General features: G+C 37.0%; 1 protein-coding gene across 1 annotated transcript in view; it reads left to right on the top strand.

Moving 5' to 3' along the window:
* The window catches only part of MMP21 (matrix metallopeptidase 21), a 258,746-nt gene that overhangs the window by 157,000 nt on the left and 75,002 nt on the right, over nt 1-26,744 (top strand). The window lies entirely within an intron of this gene.

The following is a 26,744-nucleotide window of genomic DNA, read 5'->3' on the forward strand; positions in this document are numbered from 1 at the left end:
GAGGTAGAATTTAACACTTTACTCACTACTGTATTTTTATTGTTGTATACTGTGAAATCCCCATGCATGGTGCACTTATTATTTCAGCACTGATTGCTGATATAACCATTTTATAACTATATATTTATATAATACTAACAAACTAGCCCCATGTCAGACACTCAGTACTTACATTTAGCATTCACTAATGTCATTATTAAGCATGTAAATCCATATATAACAAAGTATTCCATCTAGCCTTAATATCAAGTATAATTTAACATTGCTTTTTAAACAAAAACAATTAAATGTACAAGTTAACTATTTACAATATAATTTGAGATGAGTGACTATATTGTTTTATTTCCACTATATTACAAATCTTAAAAACTGGGCCAGGAGCTACATACCTTGTAATATGGTCTACTTTGTTAACACACAAAGTACATGCAAGACATCTAATGTGCATAACTAGGCAAGGCTGGACATGTGGTCATTCATTAGTATCATTAGAACAATATGCATTTAAAATAGAACCAAAGGTCACTTTATTAAACAGATGCATATCACAGGTGCTTTGTTCCCTGCCAATGAATTCTTCAAGATCATTTTCCAGTATGGAATCCCATACAGCCCATTTTGTACTGGGGATTTCTGTTCCTGATCTCTAACAATTCTCAGTTCCAGATTTTTAATCTCTGTAGTCATATTTTTTTAACTTTTGGTTTTCTATTTTCTTGTTACAGCTTTCACAGCCACTGCCAACATTAAATATAGAAATGCTTTTACCTCTTTACTACATCTTATTTTTACACCCAGCTCAACAAAAACATCTCAACACTTGAAATATCTTCCAAGAATAACACTTATCATATCGTTCAGTTCATTTTTGTACTAAAGCAGCTCCATACATTCCCAAATATATGCTCCCAAGAAACTTTTTCTGAACCACCATATCTCTATCATGTGCCTCTTGTCTGTAGGAATATTTTTCAAGCCTTGTGGGGTCCGAATGGAGAGATGATAAATCAGCAAGTAAAGCAGAGAAGTACTGCTGGAATTTAATTCATCCTCAAGTCTTGGTGAGTACCTTCACAAGGTGGACTCTGTTTTTCAAAAATCTCACCAAGACAACACTGACATATAGACTGTATTTTATATAGCATATATAATGGACAGAAGTAGATTAAAAAAATAAAAATATATAACTGGGTGCACAAGACCCATGATAAAAAGTTGCCCAATCCTGCTAGGCACACTGGTGCTAGGACTGTAAAAAATAACAGTGTAGTGTCCTCAAGACATGGAAACATTCCTACAATGGGGCTAGCAGGCTCAAGGGGAGGATGGCCCCCCTGTTGTAGAAGGAAGCAGCAGTCCACAAAAATCACAAAAACTGATAAGCCAAAAAAGAGCCATAAAGATGATAGATTGGACTACTGAGGATAAGAAAGAACTTATGTATTGTTACTATTATACAAGAAGCCCAAAATTTCCAGACAGAAGATAAAAAAAGATTAAGTGAGAAATTAGAGGAAAGAAAAATGCTTCCACAAGAAAAAACATCAGAAGCTTCAGATAAAATGTTGTGTTCATTAATACAACAGACATGGGAAAGTAGGAGATCGGATATGACTGCAATATTTATGCAAAGGAGAGAGCCAAATTAATCAACAGAAAAAAGGCATCCCCAAAGATATTTGAAGAGAAATACAGGCATAGGAATCTAGATATTGGAAATTTCACAATAGAAAAAAACTAAGATCACAAAGAGGGAATACAGAACAGAAGATAAAGTAGAAGTTAAAAAAATAAAAGTTGACATTAAGGAATATTTGCAAAGTGAAGGCTTTAGTGTAGAAAGTCTAACACAGGTCACATCACAGCATGATGGAACTAGTTTCCAAAGTAAAGAGAAACAGGAGGATCAGGAAACATCTGAAGGAGAAATATGGACATGGAAAAGAGAAGTAGATTTAATATGGTATAATATTTATGCAAAGGAGAAAGCAAACGTCATCAATACAAAAAGAGCAGCATCAAAGATATTTTAGAGAAATACAGGCAAAGGTATTCGGGCATGGAAAATTTTACATTACAAAAATAAGAAAACAAAGAGGAAAAGTAGAAAAGAGGATTAGTAATAGAGAAGTTAAATACAGAGTACCTGTGTAGTGAATAATTTAATGAAGAAAATCTAACTCAGAAAACACCAGAGCAGGATAGAGCAATGAATCCCAAATTAAAGAGAAACCAACTGGAGCGAGAAACATCTGATCAGTTGACATATGAAGATACTTTAGAGCCTTCCACAGGAAACCGATAAAAATTTTCAATTGGAGTTACACAGCAAGGGAAGGAACAGGAACCTGTGGCAACTCTGACACAGTCAATTTTGTGGAGTTATAGGCCAGTGAGTTCCCGTATGAAAGAGCAATGACACAGGAGATATGGGACGCCTCAAAATTGATTACATGTATAGATCTGTATTCATAGGATTGCATACATATCTGCTGACCTCACAAGACCCAAACACAGTGAAAGCTTTGAAACATGAGGCGAAAACGTCTATAATGACTCCCCTGCTTAGTTTAGCAGAAGCATATAGGCGTTAAGTGGGAATGGAAATAAAACCAGAAGTAGATAAAATCAGGCAGCAAATGAATGTGCCAAAAAAACAAAAGAAAGAATATAAGGTGAAAAGTCAGATGAGAAGGCAAGAAATGTGGAAAATGCATAAATATAGTTGCAAATATAGAAAACCTCATGTTGTTCAGGATCAAATGCAGTAACGGTTAAAGAGAGGTGGATTTAAACCAAAAGATGAAATGTTAATATTGGCAGCCCAAAATAGTGGACTACATACACATTGGTTTACAAAGTCTACTGAACATGTGGGAGAAACAGACAAATGTAGGGTTTGTAAAACAGAATTGTAAACAGTCACACGTCTTGTTGCTGGTTATGATATACTAACGACAGAAGGACTGTATACTGAAAGGCATAATAATGTGGCAAGACTGTTGCATTAGGGAGTGTGCAAACACTGTAATATTAAGGTAGCTGAAAATACTGGAAACATGTGCCACAAAGCATTATTGAAAACAAAGTTTAAATCACATGCGATCATCCATTACCAACAGTTAAAAAAACAAATGCGAGAAAACCAGATATAGTAGTCCATGAAAAAAAGACAAAAGTAGCATTGATCATTGAAATTGTTACACCCAGTGACTACAGTGACTTACATATAGAGAGACACAAAGTCATAAAATACCTGCATTTGAAGGCAGAAACTAGGGCAATGTGGAAGAAGGATACCCAGACAGTTCCAGTAGTAGTAGGAGCAATGGGTCTTATAAAAAAGAATTTACAATCGTACTTGGATATGTTACCAATATATGTAACTCCATAAGAATTGCAGGAAGAGTCATTACTGGGTACATTGTGGGTATTGTGAAGAGCATTTCTGGCTAACATCAAAGAGTGAAACAATACTAATTTCATAAACTTTAATAGTACTTTGACTTAGGAATGGGGTCCACTCCTGTCATGGTATTAGAAACCCAAACGACTTGGAGAAATTAAAAAGAGTATAGAAATATTTTGCAAACATTTCTGTGCAAAAGTTCTAAATTTTCTTGATTTAGTTGTACATCTAGGATGAGACAGATTTCCCTCCACTGATCATCTGTAATATATTTATTTAATTGCTCACTCCATGCTATTTTCAATTATATACTGTACTGTCTTCATAAATCTAATATTATCTTTATGTTATACTTATTTCTACTTTCTTGTCTGCCTTTTTCTGTTCTGACCTCAATTATAAAATCTATTTGTGGTTTAACAAATGTATTATCTCACCTCCACATATCTTCCTTCAGCTTTAATACTGGAACTGTACATACACATTGATCTGAGTTAATAACCCAAATGTTTGTTTAGCTTCATTCCATTTTATTACCTTATTGACTTTTATCATCAGCTCGTAAAATCTCAGTTCTTTATTCTTTCATTTCCAAATGCTCCTTTACATTTTCTCTTAGGTTATCCCAAAGAAAGCTCCTTAATTTCCTTTTTCATATTCTTCCAAATCTAAACTGTCTTTCGGCTTTTCCCGGTTAGGGGTCGCCACAGCAGAACTCTGGCCCGCTAATGATTGGCAGTAGATTTTTACATGCTGGCTTGCTGGGCCTAACGCACAACCTTCAGCGAAGGAATGCCCATTCATGCATGTCGACACACAGAAGATGCTCTAACTGAGAATCGAACGTGCAATGTCTAACTGTGAGGTGACAATGCTACCACAGCACCACCACCGCATCTTCCATATCTAAATATATAAAATCCACATCTGCATAAATAATCAGCGGAACTAAGAACATCTTGATGACTTGTATCTGATTACTGATGTCCATAAATAACAATTTCCATATTCATATCCAACTCAAAATATTTTGAGCAATTTATTCCCACATTTCTTTAGCTACTTGCTCAATATCCCATTTCAACCAAATTTCCAAGTATCTCATCTTGTCATGACCCCACAAAAAACGTGACGTTCTGTACCAAGTCCTATGTTGGGGCATACATCACTCTATCTTTATTTTTCCTTCATATATCATACATCCTTCTACACCAGTAAAATATTTCAGTTTATCAACTATAATTTTATATCATGTCCTGGACTGATAATACATATTATTATTATTATTATTATTATTATTATTATTACTATTATGTCATCCAAAAATTGGCTATTTTCCCATTAATATTTCCCCATTTATTTCCAATTACATTTGATTACACCTCTGGTTAATTGCTCTAAATACAAAGAAAAGACCAAGAGTGAAAGTGTACACCCCTGCCTAATTCCACTTATAAGAATAAATGCTTTAGATAGCTTACCACCATAATTCACCTAACTTGAGCTCATTTACAGATATTAAATATTAATGTTGTCCATGCCTGTAGAAATGCAAATCCCTTAAAAGATCTATTTGTAAATTCCCAACTCACTCTCCCTTTTTCATCTTTCAAACATATTAACATTAATATATTATTATTGTCCAATGCATCATTCTGAATCATAACATTTCTGTTAATATTGTCAAATGTTTGCCTACCTTTTATTTACCCACACTGATCCAGGTCTATTACTCTGTTAATATCTTTGTCACTCTTTTTTCCCAATCCTCATAAGCACTGTGTAGTTGTGATTTAAAATGAAATGGGACTATATGACAACAGATCAGGAGGATCTTCCTCCCGCCTTTGGTATGACTACCACTACTTCTTTCTAAGTCAAGAGTATTTACCCATCCAGCAAAATATTTTGTTAAAAAGTATGATCCAGGTACTTATTTCCATTTCTTTCTTTCTTTTTTACGTCTATTGAAGTATTCAAGATTATTATTGATTATTTAATATCAATACCATTTAGTTTTGATGTTAATGTCCTCTATCTACTTCTGTTAAATGATTATATTATTGTCCAATTTCATGTATGCTACATGTCTATAAAGTATATTGTAATAATTTGCTATTACTTTCAAAATTTCCTGGGTCTTCTACTACTCTGCCATTCTCATAATTCCTCATTTTAACAGTTATCCTTTCAACCTATTATTGCCTCAAATGTTGAGACAGCAAGTTGGTTAATTTATGGTTACTGTCAAAATAGTTGATTAAACACAATTGTTCTATTTTCATTCATATTTTCTAAGTACTCTTACATAGATGGTCTTGTTTCTTTCAATTGCTATTTCAACCTTTTGTGTTCCATTTATTCATTTTGCTTCAGTAAATCCCTTATTTTTAAGGCCTCAAAATGCACGTAGTGACTAATATTTCATATCTTGTATGCTTTCACCGTGACCACATTTCTAAAGTTCAAATTATAATTATCCAAATCCTTTAAAAAAATGTTATTGCCTACATTCAAATCTAATAATATTTCACTTAAAGTTTGGTCGACCCCAATCATTAAATTACTTTCTTTTCAGAAGAAATACTGGAAATGCTAATGTTTGTTACAAGAGGACTTTACTTCTTATAAAAGTATATGGTCTGACATTGCCACCAGATGTGTTTCATGGTTTGCACCATGTTACATTATTTTTTTAATATGAAACTTCTGTCTTATCTTACCCAAGAAGCCTGTTTCACTGGAAATGTGTATATTCCACTTAATTCTGTCTTATTTTCATTATATCACTGAGCCCAAGTGCATGCATATGTTTGTCTAAGCATCTCCTTCAACCAATATTCTATTTTATCCTAGACCTCCATATACATCTTCATTATCAACTGTTGTGTTCCATTGTCTAGCCACTACCATACATCCTTAATTAAAGGCTATATATTTCTCCTATCATTTTCTTTATATCTCATTTCAGTGCTTTTGGTGGAATATATACTGCAGCCAGTATAATTTTCTCACCTTGCCAACAACCTGTTACTACTACAAATCTTCCCAGCCTATTTATTCATAGGTTCATAGATTTGTGAGCAGTTACTAGGCTAACTGCCCTTGTCAGCCATTTTAAACCTAGCCAATTTCTCTTAATGGTGAGTGTTTCCAAAAAAAGAAACACTTGTTTTCACCTTTCTTCACAAAACTTCCATGTTCTTTATGATTTAGTTGCATTTCTTGTAATATTGTTATCAGTGCATTAATAAGTTAGCACTGTCTCCTGCTTTTTTTCTGTCTGCCAGCCCATTAACATTCTAGGGTAATAAATCAAATTGTAACATGGTAAAGCTTATATATTATTCTGTTTACATATATTGTGTGCCTTTCTGGGACAAACTGTTTTTTTCAGATTCTGTTTCTATCATTTATGTTACTTTATATTTCTGTTTTGTTTTGTCTCAAATAAACCAGATCCCTTATTGCCATTAAAACAACAAACAACTCCCTCCTTAACAACTAAGCAACATATTAATGGTATACATATTTTTCCAAGTCATACAATGCTAAATAAAAACAGCATTATAAAGCTTTTTCTAGTTTTTTTCCAGTCAGACTCAAACCATAATTTACTCATCTGGGCTGACAATCACTATTATAAATCACTAGTGTTTTTTTTTTTTTTTTTGCATTTGTCTGGAAATTATATCTGAATCTGTCCATCTATCCTTGTGCTACTAGACAGCCAACATTACTACCCACAATCTTTCATAAAGTATAACTGTCACTTTAATCTGTCTTCATTTCTGCAGGTTGTTCATTCCTGTAACCAGTGCACATGTTTACTATCTCCCATTTAACTTTATTAGATATTTCAAATGCTGTAGCTATTTTCAAAAGGTCTAACTTGTTAACTATCCAAAGTGGTTCCATCTTCCTGTAATCAAGCATATCTGTACAAGCAGGCAATTTGCATTCCACTAGCACTGGAGACAGAATACATTACTCTACAGATGGCGAATCTTCCATTCTGAAGCCTGATAACAAATGTGACTTTAACAAAACAGCATATAATTTAAAATTATTTTCTCACTGATGCTTATTGATTTCAATTGTTTTAAAATCTTCCAGTGTAAATTTTACATTGTAGTTATACCAGACATTACTGTCCATGTATGTATTCTCCTGAATTTAATCTTCTTTATTCATTCAGTACTTCAAATTCATTTTTTGTGAATGTGAGTGAATCTTGCTATCTATCTAACCTTCAGGCAACATACTAGTCTCTCTACGTTTGTATTTAATTCTTTACATAGTACATTCATTACCAGAGCTAATCTCCTATGAACCTAAGAACTTCATATATTACTGCCTATTTATTTCCATCATATATCACTTTCCTTTTTAATTCATCATTCCCTATAGGTTCATTGATTCGATTCATTGTTCTACTTCCTTTCTCTTCCCTTCCCCTACTGTCATAGAACTTTTATTGAAAGTAACATAACACACTTTGCAGTTTGAAAACAAATGAGACTCTCACTAGAGACCATAGAGTATAGTTCCCCTTCAGTTATATATACGTTTCCATTTTTAAGAAAAAAATCGAGATATAATACTTATATTTTACATTTATATTAATCAAACAGTTATTTTATCTTTGGTATTTACTGATTTTCATGTCAGAGTGCATTTCCATTTTGTTGATATCACATCCTTTTCCATATAAACATACAACCTTTTCAAACCAACACTTTCCCCACACCTTACTGCCAAATGATTTTTATGGAATTTCTCTCTTTTTGAAAACTATGTTATCCCCTTTCCTTTATCCATCATATTATTTTCAACACAGGGAAGGGCTTTGGAGGGAATATTTCCACTGAAGTACACATAGATTACTTTTTTGCATTTGTTGACAACTTGCTGGTTTCCTCACTACCTACTTTTGCTGCCAATTATTCTTTTCATTTTAGTCTTGTACCTATCAGGGTTCTGTAAGTTTTTAATGCTAGGGGATAGACAACTCAAAGTAATGCAGGATACACTAACCCAAAATGAAGCTTCATTTCTATAGACAGACTTATAGAAAGAATAAAAGCAATTCTGAAAGTTTGTGTTTGAAAAGTCATTATTTACATAGATCTTTCTACCTCCAACCTTTAAAACTGTTTTCTCATACCATCAAATAAAAAACAATTTTCTTATTTTTCTGATATGCCTATAATTTAATCAGTATAGGTCTGAAAGGCTTTCTCAGTCTCAGATTAGGAATAAATACTTTATATGTTCTTTCTATTTTAAAATCAGCAATATTAAGCCCAGTACATATGCAGAGGCATTTTCTCATGAAGTGTTTGCTGTCCTTCCCTTCAGTTTGCTCTGGTGCTGCTGTAAACCACAAGTTGACTCTTTGTGACCAGTCTTTGAGTTCAGCTAGCTTCTTGTGTTCAAATTCTACCATTTTTTTCCATCTCCTTTTCAGCAGTTTGCATACCGGTTATTACCTCTGAATGCCTGGTCAAGCATTTGCTATTTCTTGCAGCCTTCTATTATTTGTCTCAATATGTTTGAACAAGGAACCACTTTTTTCTTCTTTGTCAACCTTCTGGAAATCATAGAACTTTAGTTTCCAACTAGTTTTTTTAACAATGTACAGTAGTTTGCATGCTTGTCCTGTTTTGAAATGCCTTTTTTTTTTAGACCAGAACTTTGTTTTTAGCTGTTTACACTTTTGTCACTGTCTTGGAATCCTTGGAGGTCCTTAAGATTTAAACTATTATTGTGGGCATGACAGCATTTTCATTTTCTCAGTTTCTGATAGTTTTGATTAATTCTGAGTGAGTAATTTTATTTGTTTCATTCTACAAGCAGAAGTGTTTTAATTTTAATGCCTCTTATGGTAAATATTACATTGTTTGCTTGCAGTGATGACCATTAAACTTTAAATAAAAGAATGAATAAATACATTTTCTAAGTTGACAAAATTGCTTTTCTACAAGGCCTGTTTCTTCAAAACCAGCAGACAAAACGGGCAATGGGCAATCCACATTTCAAAAAAAATCCATATTTTTTATGTGCGGGATAAAGATCTTCCACCCCTCAAACCCCCTTCAACAACTTAATTAAGGAAGTAACTCCAAAGTCAGAAACCCTCAGGAAAAATTACAAATACTTTAGAGTCTCCTAATCTCCAACAAACTGTTTTTGCTGAACAGTGCACTGACAAGTTAAACAAATACAATGAAGGGGTTAGCAGAAGGTTTTATTCAGCCATTCAGAAAAAAACTGTTAAAACTATCAGTCCTGACCACAAACCACTACAGCTCAAATCAGATACACTTCTTTTAACACATTAAAATGTAGTACAAGCAACCACAAATGTAACTTGCCACCAACAAACTGGTTTATGAAATGGAGGTTGATGTCAATAATACAGCTTCTGAAACCTGATATTCATACTGTTTCTGAAATCTGATGCTTAAGTGCAGAACAAGTAACTTGAGCACGTGACTGAGATGCCATACAGAAGTCTTTTTCCTGTGGGTCACTTACAAATGTAAACCAAGTCACTTTTTTTCAAGAACACTGCTTCTGATGTACAGATGACATGCAGATCACATTCTGTGGGTTCATTTACCAAAAGGTATGACACCAAGTGGAGAAAGACTGAGTTTTATGGAGAATAAGATGTCCAGAGCCATATACAAGGATAGATGGCCCAACCATGGCTAGGGATGGGCATATGTCCCCAAGCCATACCCAAAGGAGAAGGGGTGACAGAATACATACACACACAGAATGACTGAAGATCCAGAAAGAGAAAGATAAGTGACCAGTACTAATTCCAGTGGTGAATAGATGACTATTCAGGTTTGCAGCAGTTCAGAGTTGTAGGCATTGAACCACAAGAACCCCAGATGGAGGCTTTTACTTCAGAGGTGAATTTGCCTCTTGTGGCTACTTTAGTCACTGATGCAAGCTCAGTATGGTCCCAGACATGTTGTCTGGAGAAGCAAGGTCCTGGACATGCTGTCTGGAGTAGCAAGGGAGACCCTCACAAAGACTGAATCTTTGAAGTGGATAAATATTTCTCAAACTGCAAAAAAGATAACTATATCAAGTATACGTTTGATACTGTTAAAAGGCTACTGAACTAAAGGCACTAACAGTTTACAGTAATGTTGCATCATGAAAATATTTGGTAACAACAGCAAAGCACTTCTGCATAGCGTGATGTAATTAAACATCGTAATTTAAAATGATTATATGATTGCATCTATGGCTAAAGTAAGATGGACAAAAGTTTCATATATTCCATCACTGCTGGAGATGTGTAAGGTATATTCATAGGTAAAAGCACATCTAGCTGAGTGTGCCTTTTTTGTAAAATTCAAATCTTGGTAAAATCAATTCAAATTTTATATTAATTAATATATGTTACTTATATGGTTGTGTGGTACAGTTGTTGAGATCAGACAAAACAGTAACAATCTACATAAAGATGCTGAATCAGCTAACTAAGGAGTGACTACATGTGGACTTCATCTTCTTACGTAGGTATCATAAAAATGGCCAAGGGAACTGAAGCCAAAATTTTAGAAATTCTTGTCTTCATGTGCTTTTATTCTGGAATAATATTATGAGCCTCATGTGAATCAAGGAATGAAGGAATTAAACAAAAAAATATATGCACAACATCTATATGGCACGTTTGACATTTAAATTGTGGGAAAAGAAACTCAGAAGTTGTTGTCTTTTAAATGATTTCATGAAAAAAAGCATAAGACAGACAAACCTGATTTCAGTATGAAGCAGGTCAGTAAATATTTTATTTATTTAACATTTGTTTACTGGGAAAAGCCAATTTTCAACGGAGGCCTGGGGAGAAATGCTCCAGATGCATGCCTTTGTAATGTGGGAGGAAACCGGAGTACCTCGAGGAAACCCACACAGACGCAGGAAGGACATGCAGACTCTGCACAAAAGGCACCCCAGCCATGAATCGAACCAGAGAGCCTCTTGCTGTGAGGCGACAATGCAACCACTGCACCACTGTGCCGTCCATACAATAAATTAGTTTAAAGAAGTTAAACGCTATCTGTTGTTATCACAGTTCAGACACTAATCCTGTAGGCCATATTAAAGCTCAGATCCTAGCTGCAGCTACCTTAGCACTTTGTTGCTGGAGTACTACAGCAACATATTTTGTTGCTTTTTACTGTTGCATGATCTTGGCTTTCCCATGTAGTACAGTCTTGGGTGTATGTAAGCTTTGTGCAGTAGAGATGCAAGTCTCCATCTTGTAGATGTAATCTGATCACAACTAAGGGAAGCTCTCATATCTTATGTCTATGCAGAGAGTGCAAGCAGAGCTCCTCCATCTTATATATTTAGTTCGTAAACTCCTTGCTAACCCTTCATTTTAGGCCTCTTCACTTTAGAGACTGGAAGTCTTTCATGATTTTATTACAAGAGTATTACCTACTGAATGAAACAATCATACAAACAGAATCTGTCAGCAAGTGGCGTACTTGTGTGGTCATAAAGTAAAGACAAAAAGAAGGTACTTGGATCACTTAATTCCAGAGAAAATGAAACATGGTAAGATATTTTAGACTATTTCTGAACCTTTCTTAAAACAAAACATTTTAGCAGATTCTGGTTAAGCAGCACAGATCCCCCATTGTTAGATATAAAACCTGGACTTCTAAACATTAACCAAATACATTTCAGTTACTAGCACTATTAGCATATAATGCATTCCTTTTTCAAAATCACCAAGAATCTAGTCAACTTAGAGCCTTACAAACTTATAGTGGGTAGTTTAACTGGTAGATAGTGAGTGGATACATTTGCAATTACTGATCATGGGGCTGCAAAAATACAATACTGCTGCAAACATCAGTAACTGTGCTTTGAACACTAGTCTTTTGAGCTACGACACCAGCTGGTATATTGGTAACTCAGACAGATAATCTGGTTCTGGAGTTTGTCTCTGATTTGGTTAACATGATATTGCTATCTTCAGTTGACAGCTCTAACTCTTTCAGGATGTACTGTCATTTGCTACAAGTATCCAAAACATTGCTATGATTAGAGAACCTTACAATGTCCAGTACAGATTGAAAGCTGAGATTAAACATCAACTCATTTGGGATATTCACCATGATAGCTTATGAAGTATTGCAATAATTTAGTAAAACACTTGCCACCTGATCCTTTGGACCCCTATTTACATACAAAGTCCAGACATCTATAGAAAACCTTTCTACTGATCCCTTTTTATAGCAAAGTGATAATGGTGCTGCCACCATATTCTTATACTATCAATGTTTATTTATTCATTCATTCATTCTTATCTTAAACTGGTAAGGTCCACTGCTCACATTCCTTTCAAGGTTGACCTTGAAGTATTAGTCTGGTTAAAAGACTTGCAGGACTAAAGAATGAAGCCCCTAGCAGCTTGCATTCTTAAAACCATTGTGCATTACAGACAAGTTATGCATGATTTATAGATGCTTTTAAAGAAAATACTGAAATTCTTCACACCAAACTGTCAACTGTTTACAAGTTACAACTACAAAGCAAGTCTTACAAGGATAATTCTGTTTTTTTTTTTCTTGCAGCCTTATTACTGTAGGTTTGCCCATTTTCAGATGCCCAAAAAATTATATTTTTTATGGGAATATAATATTTTGCAGGGTAAATCATACACACAACCAGTGCAAAAGAACATATTTTACTTTTCTACCAAAATAAAAGCATAGTCTTGATAATTTCAGTTGTTTCTGCTAATTAATATAATATTAAGATATTTCAGGTACTAATGCAACTATTAGTGGAAATTTAGAAAATATATTTTTATCCCAAAATCTCAGGGCATTTATCATTTTTTTTGCAGCACACAACTACCAAAATAGGGACTGTTTGGAGTGAAAAGGGATAGGTGGTAACCCTATATTGTCATGACACCCACTGGTTGTTGTGACACTTCCTGCTTCCTGTCTGGTTGCAGTGGTGGCTCGGAGAAGCAGGAAGGAGTATGGTGGACATGAGTGTGTCAGAGGATCTATGTTGTTTGAGTGTGGAGGCTGGAGACTTGCATCCTGGAGAATATGGTGGGGTTGAAGGTTGTCGAGCCTTCGCAAAAAGAAGTGGTGGAGGAGGCGGAGGCATGTGAGCGTGTATCAGCATGTAGTGTGAAGGAAGAAACACATGTCCTGAGTTGTGTGAAGGAGCTTATACCTTTGCAAGATTCCAAAATGGTTTTTCAGGAGCAGCTGTTTGAAGGAGAGAGCTAGATGCAAAAAGGATGTACAATTACAACCTTCCAACAGGGAGGGTTGCAGGATGTTTATCTGCAGGATTTGATAAATCAGAGTGAGCCAGAAAGGGAGAAGGTGATTTTGTGGGGAGATATTATGGGGAGGTTTCAAGAAGAAGAAGTGGAGGTAATGAGAACGGAAAACAAATCATATGCAGAATTGGTGAAACAGGGAAAAAGAAGATAAGATAAGAGAGAATTAAGGAAAATGAAGTACCTAGTAAGAATACTATAAAACAGATAAAGAGATGGACAGGTATGACATTGAGACATCACCAAAAGAGGTAAAAGCATTCATATTAATAAATAAACTTTTTGTGACATTAATTTTGAAGCAAAGCAGTACATGGATACATTTTTGGATTAATACAAACTAAAGAAATATTGTAATCCATGGAATTTGTATGTTTTGCAAACATTTACTAGAAAGATAAAAAAGAATGTGTGTGCAGTTTTGAACTGAGGTAGAAAAAAGAATCACTAAAAGACTATTTAAAGACTACATGAAAAGATGTCATGAACATTACAAAAAACTTATGATAATAGAGGTTTATGGACTGGGAGTCGAGGGTGTCGTGTTGTATTAAAACGGAGAATGAAAGAATAGTACTCATCACAAGAATTATAAATACAGAAGGAAACAAGAACACTATAAAATATTTGAGGAAACAAAAAACTTTTTTTGCAGAAATAGTGACCATTTAATTAACAATCGTGACAAAAGAAAATGTCATGTGTGGCAAAGTTGGGCATGATGCAAAAAGATGTGAATTGAAATGCTTTAAATGTGAAAAAAAACAGGTAATTTATGGATGGATTGTAGGAAAAAGACAGAAGAATATAAGGAGAAAGTGAGTAGAGTATGAGGATGAACAAAAGATAGAAAAAGGGGAAGAAAGAAATTTAGGGAAAAAAAACAAGAGCAGACTAAAATGGCTAATAAAACAGTAGAAGGTGGAGAAGTACAAGATAGAAACAGATTTGTATGAAGTAATGATAGAAACAAGTGATGAAGAAATTAGTGTGTGAAAAAGCTCTACTGGGAAAGGAATAAAAGATAGGAAGAGGAAATTTAAAGGATTTGGTATGAAAGAAAATTAAAAAGGCAAAAAATAAAGAAAGGGAAAATAAATTAATAAGAGAAGAGCTGAGAATGTTAGCAATCAATGTGGACAGTAAAAAGAATATGAACAGAAGACTAGGTGTTCACTTGATATGGAGATTGTTATAACAGAAGATATAAGAATTTTAACAGAAAAGGAAAGATTACAATAAGAGAGGTTATGGGGATTGAGGTTACTTGGAACATTGCAAAAACATGCTCTGATATAAGAATATTATGTAAAAGTTCAGTAGGGATTTTGGATATTTCTTTGGTAATATTGGGTATAGTAAAAGTCACAGATGTGAGATGGAAAAGCAAGTTCATAGAATTATGGCAGATTATGTGCATGTGATGAAGAAAGAACGAGAGGGAATGTTTAAAAAATCTTAGATTATGTAAGTATAAATATGGATATAATATTAGTGGGCGATTTTAACTCTGATTTAAGAAAAAAGAGAGGTGATGTGAAAATGATGTTAGAAATAATTAAAAGTGTAAAATTATAAAAAAACAATAAACAGTGGCTCTATGGAAGGAATACTTTAATAACTGAGATAATTTATTGTTTCTAAAAGTCTGAAATTTTTTTAAAAAGTTATAAGAGTTACAGGATTTTCAGATCATTTGATTACATGGATAGAAATTCAAGAAAAAAGGGGTATGTAAAAATAGGCAAAGGTATTAAAAGAATAAATTAAAAAGATTTAGAGGGAAGACAAGGAGTTAGGCAATTATGGAAATGTCATGTAGGTTGAGAGGATTTTACAAGAATTGGACATCTTGGTGAGTATGTTTTAAAGAAAAATGTAAGAAATGTTTTTTGAAATGGGAAAATGTAAACCACAAAGAGAAGAAGAACAAATATAAAGTAAGTAAGTATGCTTTTATAGATTTTGCAAGAAACAAGGAGTTTTTGAGAAGGATAAGGAAATATATGAGATGAATCAAGAGAAGATTAAAAAAATATTGTATAAACCAAGGTATTTTTACAAGGGAAAAAGAAAGAGATGGCACATTTAAACAAAACTGTGAAAGAGAATAAAAGAATAAAAGAGAATTATGAAATGAGATACGGGAAAGTTTTAATAGTCAAAAAGAAATGTGAATGTAATAAAGGAATATACAAAAAGACATTCATAAAACATAAGACAGAATGAAAACAAAAATGGAATGTTAAAAATTTAACAAAACAAGACAATGAAGATTTGGAAAAGGAACATCATTGAAAGAAGTGAATAATGTGTTAAAAATGATAAATATTGAAACAGCAACAGAAATGGATAGAATCAAATATTACATGCATAGAGACATGAAGTCCACTATTAATTATTTGGTCTTGCTTACATTTAAGGCCAGATTGTTGCTGTTGCACCAGCCTATCAGATGCTCCATTTCATCTCTGTAGGCTGTTTCCTCACCATTTTTGGTAAGAGCTATGACAGTATTATCATCCACAAACTCAATGATTTTGTTGGATTCATGCTGGATGTTGGATTGGAAGAAGAAGTACTTGTGGAAGTATTAAATGAATGGTTAGAGAAGGGTTTTAAACAGGAAGAAATATGTGTTCAAGTTATGAAATTTATATGGAAAAAAGGAGAAAAAGAGGATATAGAAAATTGGAGACTGATAGTTTTAAATAATTCATATCATAAGATTTTTATGAAAATAATAGAAAAGAGATTGGAGATGGAATTAAATAAAATATTACAAGAAACCATATTTGGGGAAAAGGAAGCTGAGAGCTATTAATAATAAGAGAAATTACAGATGACATAATGAATAGAAAACAGACGTTAAAATCATGATAGGTGATTTGAGTAAGGCATTTGATGTGATACAACACAAAATGTTGTGGGACATATTGAAAGAATACAATATAAGTGAGAAGATAATAAACGTATTTATTTCAGCATATGAAAAAAATCAAATAAAATTCATAGCAAATGGTGGTAAGTCAAGCAATAGATATAAAGAGCGGTATAAGACAGGGTTGTCCAGTGAGTAGTACTTAATTTGCATTAGTTATTAATGCAGTGGTTAGTAAGGTTAATGCAGCATGAGCAGTAGCAGAATATACAACTACAGAAGGCATTAAGGTAACAGTTATGTTCTCTTATTGTGGACGATATTATTTTAATGACAAAGAATTAAGACTGGATAGAAGTAGCCATTAAACAACTTAATATCTGAATGCTATAGGAAGGAGTACAAATACGGAAAAAACCTCAGGGTGTAGGAATAGGAGGCAAAAATAGAAAATATTAAGTTCAATGTGGGAGAGATAGACATACAAGGTATAAATTTTGGTAAGGAGATGGTCAGAATGCAGCAACGGGAAGAAATAATATGAAAAGTAAGAGATACATGTTTATTCTGGAAAACTTAAATTTGTCATGTAAAAAGAGAGTGTATTTAATAAATGCTATACTACTGAGAAAAATTGCATATTTAGCAAGTGCATTTATGATCCCTATAGAGTATGAAAGGGAATTAATGTTGACTGTGTATTCATTTATATGGGGATCCAGGTTAAATCCATTGAAGAGAGGTATGTTATATGTTAAAGAAAGGGAAAGAAGGTTGGGTTTGATAAACCCAGTCGTTTTTGTAGCGTCATTGAATTTATATAAGGTGCTAACATGGTTAAAAAGAAAATAAGTTATTAATAAGTACAATAATGAAGGAAAATACACAAATATGGTGTTTGATGTGTAAATTTAAAAGAGTAGAGAAAGGTGTGAATGGGGAAATAAAAGTTTATCAAGAAAAAATATGTTTCGGAAAATAAAAATAGATGCTATAGAACATAATTGGAAATAATGGTATTTAAATATAATTAATAAATATTACTGTGTTTTCCTATGGGAAAAGTTGTAAGGAGAAAAAAATAAGCCATACAAACAATATTGTAATGGCGCGAGAGACAGGCAGAATGTAAAGATTTGTGGATATTATCAATAAAGAAATTACTAATCAAATTGCATATTCCACATAAAAATAAAGGAACAAGTATGCAATTATTGTGGCAAAGCTGAAACAACAGAACATGTTTTTTTTAATGTGAAAGGATAAAAAAAAGCTATGGGCTAAATTAGGTTAAGAGAATGTCCTGGAAGGTATTAAACAAATGAAGGCTATCAGCATGGATATGTTGGAATATGGTTATTATAGTAATAAAAGAAAGCACTATGTTAAAAAAATAGATATTTTATATAATATGGACTATACAGAATGAAAGACTGAATGAATTAAAATTTAATGAAAAATGGATATTGGAAGATATATTGAAAAAATAAGATTTTAATATAGAGAAAGGGGTGGGGGTCAGAAAATGAGTAGAAATAAAAAGAAGGAAATGTGTGTATAAAGTTTATGTAAATGAAGAAAAAGAGGAGTAAAAGGGTGTAAATAGTATATAATATGTAAATATTGTAAGTATAATGTTTAATAAAGGACCCCTTCTCTTTTGATAGATGCCACATGATCTTTTACATCCAACTAAGCTACCATTAAGTCAAGCAAATGAGACCTCAGTTTAACTTCTCATCTGAAAGAAAATCTGACAAATTCTAAGTTTATTGTATCTGGTATGGATATTTTTAAATATCATCTGTTTGTTTGTCTATCTAGATACTGCCACCAAATATGCATGCATAGATACATAATTAGGTTCACAGGTGTGTACTAGGCTAATGGCCTTGGAGCCTTTATAAGCCTTGCCCACAGGATTACCCTGGCATCATGCCACCCGACCTTAGTTCCCAGTGCCTCTGTTGAGTAGAGCCACTGGAGTGATCCCCAGGGTGAATTTTCTATTTCGCATCCACTCAAGATTTCTCTTGAAGAGGGCCAGTGAAGTGCTCCGTTTGAAATGTACAGGAAGTCTATTCCATAGCATGGGCAGTCTCTGGGTTATGAAGCTGTCCCTCCAGCATGTTCTCTTGATTGTGGTAATGAGGTCGAGGTCTCTGGAGTGAGTGGTTTGGAGGGATTGGGATTTCTTTACATGTAGCATTTCTAACAGAGGTGGGTCAGACATGGCTTCAAAAGTCAGGCAGAAATCGCCTCTAAGTAGGCGATATGAAACAGAGTTTTTTAGTCTGTCCATACAGGACAAGTGTTTAAGGCCTAAGATAGTCTTTGTGAGGTACTTTTGTTGCCTCTCCAGTTGTTGCAGGTGTCTAGTGAGGTACATGCCAAATGGGGCATTGTACTCAATGACTGGCCTAATGAGGGAAGAGTAGAGGGAGACAATGACTCTTTCTTCCTGAATGCAAAACCCTTAGTAATGAGATGTGCCACACAGAAGGACTTTCTGACCACAGTGGCAATGTGGTGGTCAAAAGAGAGGTTGCTGTCAACCTGTGTTCCCAGATCTCTTATAATGCCTTCTGTGTTCAGTGGACTACCATTGATGTGGTAATTCATGGGAACTGGGATTTTCCCAAAGGGGATGATGACACATTTTTTGGCAATGAGCTTACGGCCATGGTTTTGACACCAGTCATTGGTCTCAGTGAGGCCTTTCTGTAGAATGTCAACATCACTTGGGGAGTTAATAGCAGCTCCCAACTTGCAATCGTCTGTGAACTTTGTTGACCTGGACTAAAGAGAAGTAGATACCAAACAGGAGAGGACCCAGGACCGAAACCTGTGGGACTCCACTTGTGACTGGTCGGCAGTCTAACTGGAGTCAGTTACTTTCACACTGTGGGTTCTATCTGTGAGCCAGTTTGCAACCCACCTAGTGATATAGGGGTTGATGTCCCACTTACTGAGTTTTTCTATGATTCCTGAGTGGGGAATGGTATCAAAGGCCTTGGCCAGATCAAGGTAGGCTGTATGAACCACCTTGCCTTCATCCACAGCTCTGGTGACTGACTCAAAGAAGTCAACCAGGTTGAGCAGGCATGATCTACCCTTCACAAAACCAAACTATGTGAGATCCAGAGTTTGGAGATTCCTTATATCCTTGTTTATTAGGCCCATGATGATGCATGCCATAGCTTTGTATATCAGACTCATCAGGCTAATGGGGCGAGAGTTCCCAGGGTCTGTAGTCACTCCTCCTTTATGGAAAGGGATGACTGTAGCAGTGCACCATTCAGTAGGGTTAAAGCCTGAGGTGAGGTTGTGATTGAACAGGGGGCACAGGTGAGGTGCCAGTTCACTCTGTAGTTCATGTAGAGCACAGCCAGGGATATTGTCAGGTCCTATAGAAGCTGTATTCTTGGCCTTGGACAGTGCTGTTTTAACTTGTGCAACAGTAATACTGGATGTCTGGCACTCTACTGGTATTGTGATTTGTCCTTTGGGGGGAGGGGTACAGTTGGTACTGAATCTGTCAGCCAGTATATTGGCAATATCTGTTGGCACAGTATAGGAGATAACATTGTGCAGTAGCTCAGAGCAAATCTGGGTATTGCTGTGGAGATTCTTTACATACCTATAGAAGGCCTTGTGGTTGTCTTTACTACCTGCTGCAGTTCTGTTTTCATAACTAGCTTTAGAGGATTATATGAGAGATCTCAACTTTTTGTTGAGGCTGATAAGGGAGTTTTTCCAGTCATGGGACTTCACCTTATTGTGCGTCAGTTTCCGCCTTCTGTGGTAGAGTTGGTTTATGGCAGGGGACCACCAGATTGGCTTCCTTTTTTTGTAGGAGAGTGTCTTGGTTCTACTGGGTATGGCGAGATCCGTGTATTTGTGTACGTGTTCGTACAGTGCACTGGTGTATGATTTGGTGGTCATGCAACTATTCTCCATTTGCATGGGTGCCGTGAAGTTAGCCACCTCTGTTTTTAGGAGCCCAATGTTAGCTTTGGAGAAGTTTTTCATGCTGGTTACCTTTGCGGGGGGGGGGTTTCCAAGGTGATTAGTTTGTGGTCGGATCTAACCAAGGAGGAGTTGACTATTGGTGTAGAGCAACGGTCGCCCATGTTAGTAATGACCAGGTCAAGGATGTTGCTACCTCTAGTGGGGGGAAGAATTAGCTGGTCCAGGGCATTGGAATGGATGAATTCCAAGAAACACTGGCCTAGTGTATTGGTACATGAGTAGTTTTCCCAGTTAATGGAGAGGTAGTTGAAGTCGCCCAGTATGAGAGTGTTAGGATGGTTCATAGGTTCATAGGTTCATACTAGGCTATCTGCCCGAGGGCATTTACAAGCCTAGCCCATAGTTTTGTGGCTTACGCCACCCCTTTAGTATGGGGAACTATACCCATTATTTTGCTGTGCCTCTGTTGAGCAGTGACACTGAGGTAATCCCTGGGGTATATCTGCGATCTCCCATCCATTGGTCAAGATTTCTCTTGAACAAGGCCAGCGAGGTGCTCTGCCTCACATATACCGGGATTTTATTCCACAGCATAGGGAGTCTTTGGGTGATGAATCTATCCCTCCAGCACATCCTATTAATAGCCGTGTCGAGGTTTAAGTCTCCGCCCTTGTGGCTCTGACGGATCTAGATTTTTGAGGTGAAGCATATTCATCAAATCTGGTTTTGACATGGCCTTGTATGTTAGGCAAAGGTCACCTCTGAGCAAGCGTGGCGACTGAATAGAGCTGGAGTTCTTTCAGTCGGGCAGCATAGGACAGATGTTTGAGACCCTTTATCCTTTTGGTGAGGAACTTTTGTGGCCTCTCCAGCTGCTGCAAGTGTCGGGTCAGATACATTCCGAATGGGGCATTGTACTCAATCATTGGTCTGATGAGTGATGAGTATAGGGAGACTATGACCTCCCTTGATCTAGATGAGAATCCCTTCATGATAAGGTGGGCAATGTAGAAGGTCTTCCTAACTACTTTAGCTACATGGGTGTCGAATGACAGACTACTATCAACCTGGGTCCCCAGGTCCCTGATAACTTCTTCTGTACTCAGTGGATTGCCACCTATTTGGTAGCTAGGGTAACCTTGTTTTTCCCGAAGGGTATGACTATGCATTTTTGGCATTTAACTTTAGGCCATGGCTCTGGCACCAGTTATCCGCTTCTGTGAGACCCTTCTGAAGGATATCTGTGTCAGATGTGTTTTCTACTATGGCCCAGTTTGCAGTCATCTGCAAACTTTGTCCGCCATAACCCTCCTGTGTTTGCTTGTACTTCGGAAAAGTAGATGCCAAACAAGAGTGGGCCCAGGACTGAGCCCTGTGGTACACCACTTGTGACAGGCTTTGAGTCTGACATGGCGCCAGCAACTCTGACCCTGTGGGTTCTGTCACTCAGCCAGTTTGCAACCCATCTTGTGATGTATGGGTTAACATTTAAGCTGATGAGTTTTTCAATGATACCCGAGTGGGGTATTGTATCAAAGGCCTTCGCCAGATCGAGGTAGGCTGTATGGACTGCCTTTCCTCATCAATGGCTTTGGTGACTGTTTCAAAAAGTCAACCAAGTTTAGAAGGCATGATCTGCCTTTGACAAAGCCAAACTGGGATGGATCCAAAGTCTGCAAATTCCTATGTCTTTATTTATGAGGTCCATTATGATCCTCTCCATGGCTTTGCAGATAAGGCTTGTCAAGCTAATGGGCGGTAATTTCCAGGGTCGGTGGAGGCACCGCCTTTGTGAAGTGGGACCACAGTTGCAGTGCGCCACTCCTGGGCATGTATCCAGAGGTAAGACTATGATTAAACAGCTGTCCTAGCTGTGGGTTTAATTCCTCGTTGAGTTTGTGGAGCACACAGCCGGGGACACCATCAGGTCCCATGGATGCTGTGTTTTTGCTTTGGAGAGAGCAGTTCTCACTTGGGCGTTGGAGATGTTTGGGGGCTGCAATCGCTTGGTATAGATATCTCTCCTTTGGGGAGAAGTTTGCACTGAACCTGTCAGCCAGTATGTTGGCAATGTCTGTAGGATCAGTAATCTTCACATCATTTTGAACTAGTTCTGAGCATATCTGGGAGTTTCCTCCCAGGTTTCTAACATAGCTAAAGAAGGCCTTATGATTGTCTTTTGAGTCTTTAGCTATTTTTCTCTCAAAATTTGCTTTGGATGATTTTATGAGAGCTCTTAGTTTTTACTTATAGTGATCAAGGGTGTCTTACCTTTTAAGGATTTTGCTCTATCTTGTAGTAGCTTCCTCCTTTTGTTGTAGAGTTTGTTTATGGCTGGGGTCCACCAGAGTGGACGCTTGCCTTTGGTACAAAGAGTCTTTGTTTTGCTTGGGATTGCCTTATCCATGCAGTCCTGCAGGTGCTGGTAGAAGGCATTTGTAAGTGATTCAGCGGCTTGAGTACTGTTTTCCGTCGGCTCGGGGCCTTAAAGGAGACCACACTAGTCTTTAGAAGTGTGAAGTCGGCTTCGAGAAGTTCTTTACTGTGGTCTTTTTATTTCAGGTGGGGTGGGATGAGGACCTCCAGCGAGATTAGTTTGTGATCTGATCTCACCAGTGAGGGGTATACTTCTGGTGTTGAACATTGTGCTCCCATGTTCGTGATGATGAGATCAAGTATGTTTTCTCCTCTTGTGGGGATGGTGACTAGTTGTTCCATGGCATTTGAGTTTATGAATTCCAGGAACTTTTGGGCTAGGGTGTTTGGGCTTGAGTAGTGTTCCCAGTCTATATTAGGGTAATTGAAGTCACCTAGTATGATGGTGTTTGGTGATACATTTATCCCTCTAGTGTTTTCAGGAAGGCCATGTGAGGTTCCTGAGTTTGTGAGGGTGGCCTGTAACATGCTACAATTTGCAGAGCAGTCTTGCCTATGGTTAATTGCACCTGGATGGTCTCCGATGCATCGTGCGTTGCCACCAGTCTTGAGGTGTGGGTGTCTTTGATGAATATGGATACCCCTCCTTTCTTGGTATTGTCCGGATTTTGGGGCCGGAACGCATGATAAGAGGTAAAACCTGATAGTGCTGGGGTGCTCTCAGGAGCCTTGAACCAGGTTTCTGTCACTGCACAGACATCAATGTTCTCCATACTGAGAAGGGCCTCGAGTGCGTGCATTTTGAGATTTAGACTTCTGGCATTGAGCAGCATTACCCTTAGTTTTTTCCTTTTTGTGTTCTAGGGTGGTAGGTTTACAATTTGAGGCTTGCCTAAAAAAGGGACTATGGGTGTGGGAAGAGCCTGTGCCAATATCCGAATCCCAGGGTGACAGGTGCAAGCCGTCCCTTGCGGCAGCGTGGCTTGTCCAGCATGTAATCCCAGGCAGACAGACATTGGATCCCCTTTGAATGACACCAGAGTTTAAGCCAATTGTTAAAGCTGATCATCTTATCTCTGTATTGTGGCATCATTCTTGGTGAAGGTAGGATACTGCTCAAGGTCAGGGTCATACCTGCCTGGGCTACATAATCAGAGAGCTCCTCAATGTCTCTTTTCATGTAGTCCAAGGAGGTACGTCTCAGGTCGTTTACACCAGCGTGGACAATGACTGAGTCATATTTGTACCTGCTGTTGAGAGACCTGAGTGCTTGCGTTATGTGGCGGATTCTAGCGCCCGACAGGCAGCTTACTGTGACCTTCTCCTTACTCAGTCTGGTGAGCGGGACGTCAGTGTGTCTGACTATGGAGTCACCAATGACTAGTGTGTCTGGCATTGTGTTTGGCCTTAAGGGCTGTGACTGTTTGACACTCTGACTGTGAGGTCTATGTGTTGCAGGTGTTGTGTTCTGAGGTGGTGGTTGTTTGGGTGTCTGCTTTGGTGGCCTCTGCTGTTTTGGTAGATTTTTGATCAGAGCCGAGTATGTCTTTGTGTGTTTATGTGTATGATTTGAGGTTGTGATGGTACTATGTGAGACTGGGTCTATAGTGTGTGTGGTAACCTTCTCCTCCTGACTGGTCTTGCCAGTCCTATGTTGAGAGAGCTCAGCCTCCAGTTTGGCCGTATAGTTGCATCTCTCGCATGTATTTGTGTTTTGTGGGAGGAGGAGAGGGTTGTTCAGGTACATGAGGCAATTGTAACATTGCCTCAATATTCCCAGGTTCACCAGCTGAGCAGGAGAGGACACTAGCAACTGATCCCTCGACATGCTAGAAGGACTAGACAAAAACTTTAAAAGAGATTCCGGGGACGTGAGTGACCGAGAAATGGGGGTTTGCCTTTTGGGGTGCTATCTATAAGAGTGCCATATCAAGGTAATAAGTACTGTAGGAGCAAGTGCTAGGTTTAACAGATAGAGAAAAGTCTACTTGGAGTCAAGTAGAGATGATCTTTTTAGGTATTAGAGAAAGTGCTAGTAACAGGGATGCTTAAAGGTAAGATTGAAAAGAATGCACTCTGCAGTGTGCACTAGAGAAGTTAGATATGAAAGTAGGTAACTTGAGTTTTACCTGTTTAAAAAGTTAAGGTTTAGTGGAGAGTTACTATTTTTAAAACAGCAAGATGGACTGAAAGGGGTGGTTACTTTTGTATTTTGGTACTATGAAATACTGTAGGATGGCCAATAAATTTAAATAATTGAAGGGGTGGGATTTCAAAAGTGATGGTTTTGTGATTACTCACATAAGCCAGTGAAGGATGGACCCTAATGTTCTCCAGGGTGCTTAGGAATGTGGAGTGTGAGTCTTGGGACATGGCTGGGACCTATAGCAGGCTATGACCTGAATCGCTGACTTACCCAGTGTTAGCTGCACCTGAAGTATCTCTGATGCATTATGTTGGGCTACCAGTCTGGAGGTGTGCGCATCCTTTATGAATATGGAAATACCACTGCCTTTGCAGCTTCGGTCCAAGTTCTGGGGCTGAAAGCTGTGGAATGAGTTATAGCCTGGGAGTGCAGGAGTGCTTTCTGCTGCCTTGAACCAGGTCTCTGTTACAGCACAAATGTCGATGTTCTCCATTTTAACTAGTGCTTCGAGTGAGTGCATTTTAAGATTTAGGCTTCTAGCATTGAGCAGCATGACCCTCAGATTGCATTTATTTGTAACTGTCATGGTGGTAATTTGGTCTTTGGAACACCGCCTAAAAAGGGGACTATAGGGCTGGCATGAGCCTTGGCCAGTATCCGGAAGCCCAGGGGTTGCAGATGCAGGCCATCTCTGACAAAGCATCGAGGTCTGTCAATCATGTCATCCCAGGCAGACAGATGCTGGATCCCCTTAGAATGGCACCAGAAACTTAGCCAATTGTTGAAATTAATCATTTTCTGCTTGTACTGTGGTATCCTTCTTGGTGATGGTAGGATGCTGCTCAGGGCTAGGGTCATACCCGCCTGGGCTACATAATCCCAAAATGTGAAAAGATCAAGGTCTTTTCTGATCCTCTTTAATAGTACCATACTTTCTAGTATACATTCACCCAAGTAGTTTGGTTTTAAAGTTAGCAACTGTTGCGATAAGTTAAACTACACAGGGTAGTCCATTCAAGATATGACCTATCCTTTTAGGAAACCTCTTTTGACTTTTTTGCTTCTCTTATTAAAATATTTAGGGCCATCAGACTATTAACTGGTAACCTGTCATAATCCCAAATATTCCAACAAACTTTGAGGAAGTAGTATGGACAATTATTTTATCCTTACTCAGACAATGTTAATATAATGAACAAAGGTTTACGTTTTTTAGCATCTCCTCTTATGACATGGAGGATAGTATTTAGACTTAACATGCTGTGCAATCCTTGTTGTTGTATAACAAGACTGGCTAAACTAGATGACACACTGGGCTCTCCATCTTACATAACAATATAGGAGATATGACAGTCAGAGGTAGATTTGTAGCTCCTAAGGTTAATATTGGAAGGGGAAGCAGTCTTAAAGGGACCTTCCCTTCTGGAAGGTGTTCCTGTTGTAATTTTGTGGTTAGGCTGTTCCCAAATATTAATGGAAAAAAATATGACACACAAAATATTTTTAGATGCGACAATGAGGGGGTTGTCTATGTTCTTAGATGCCCATGTAACAAGTATTATGTTGGTGACAGTAAAAGAGCATTTAAAGTTAGAATTTTAGAACATATTAGGGA

The sequence above is a fragment of the Protopterus annectens genome, chromosome 14.part0 (genome assembly GCF_019279795.1).
Source record: "Protopterus annectens isolate FY-2018-M chromosome 14.part0, PAN1.0, whole genome shotgun sequence".
NCBI lineage: Eukaryota > Metazoa > Chordata > Ceratodontiformes > Protopteridae > Protopterus > Protopterus annectens.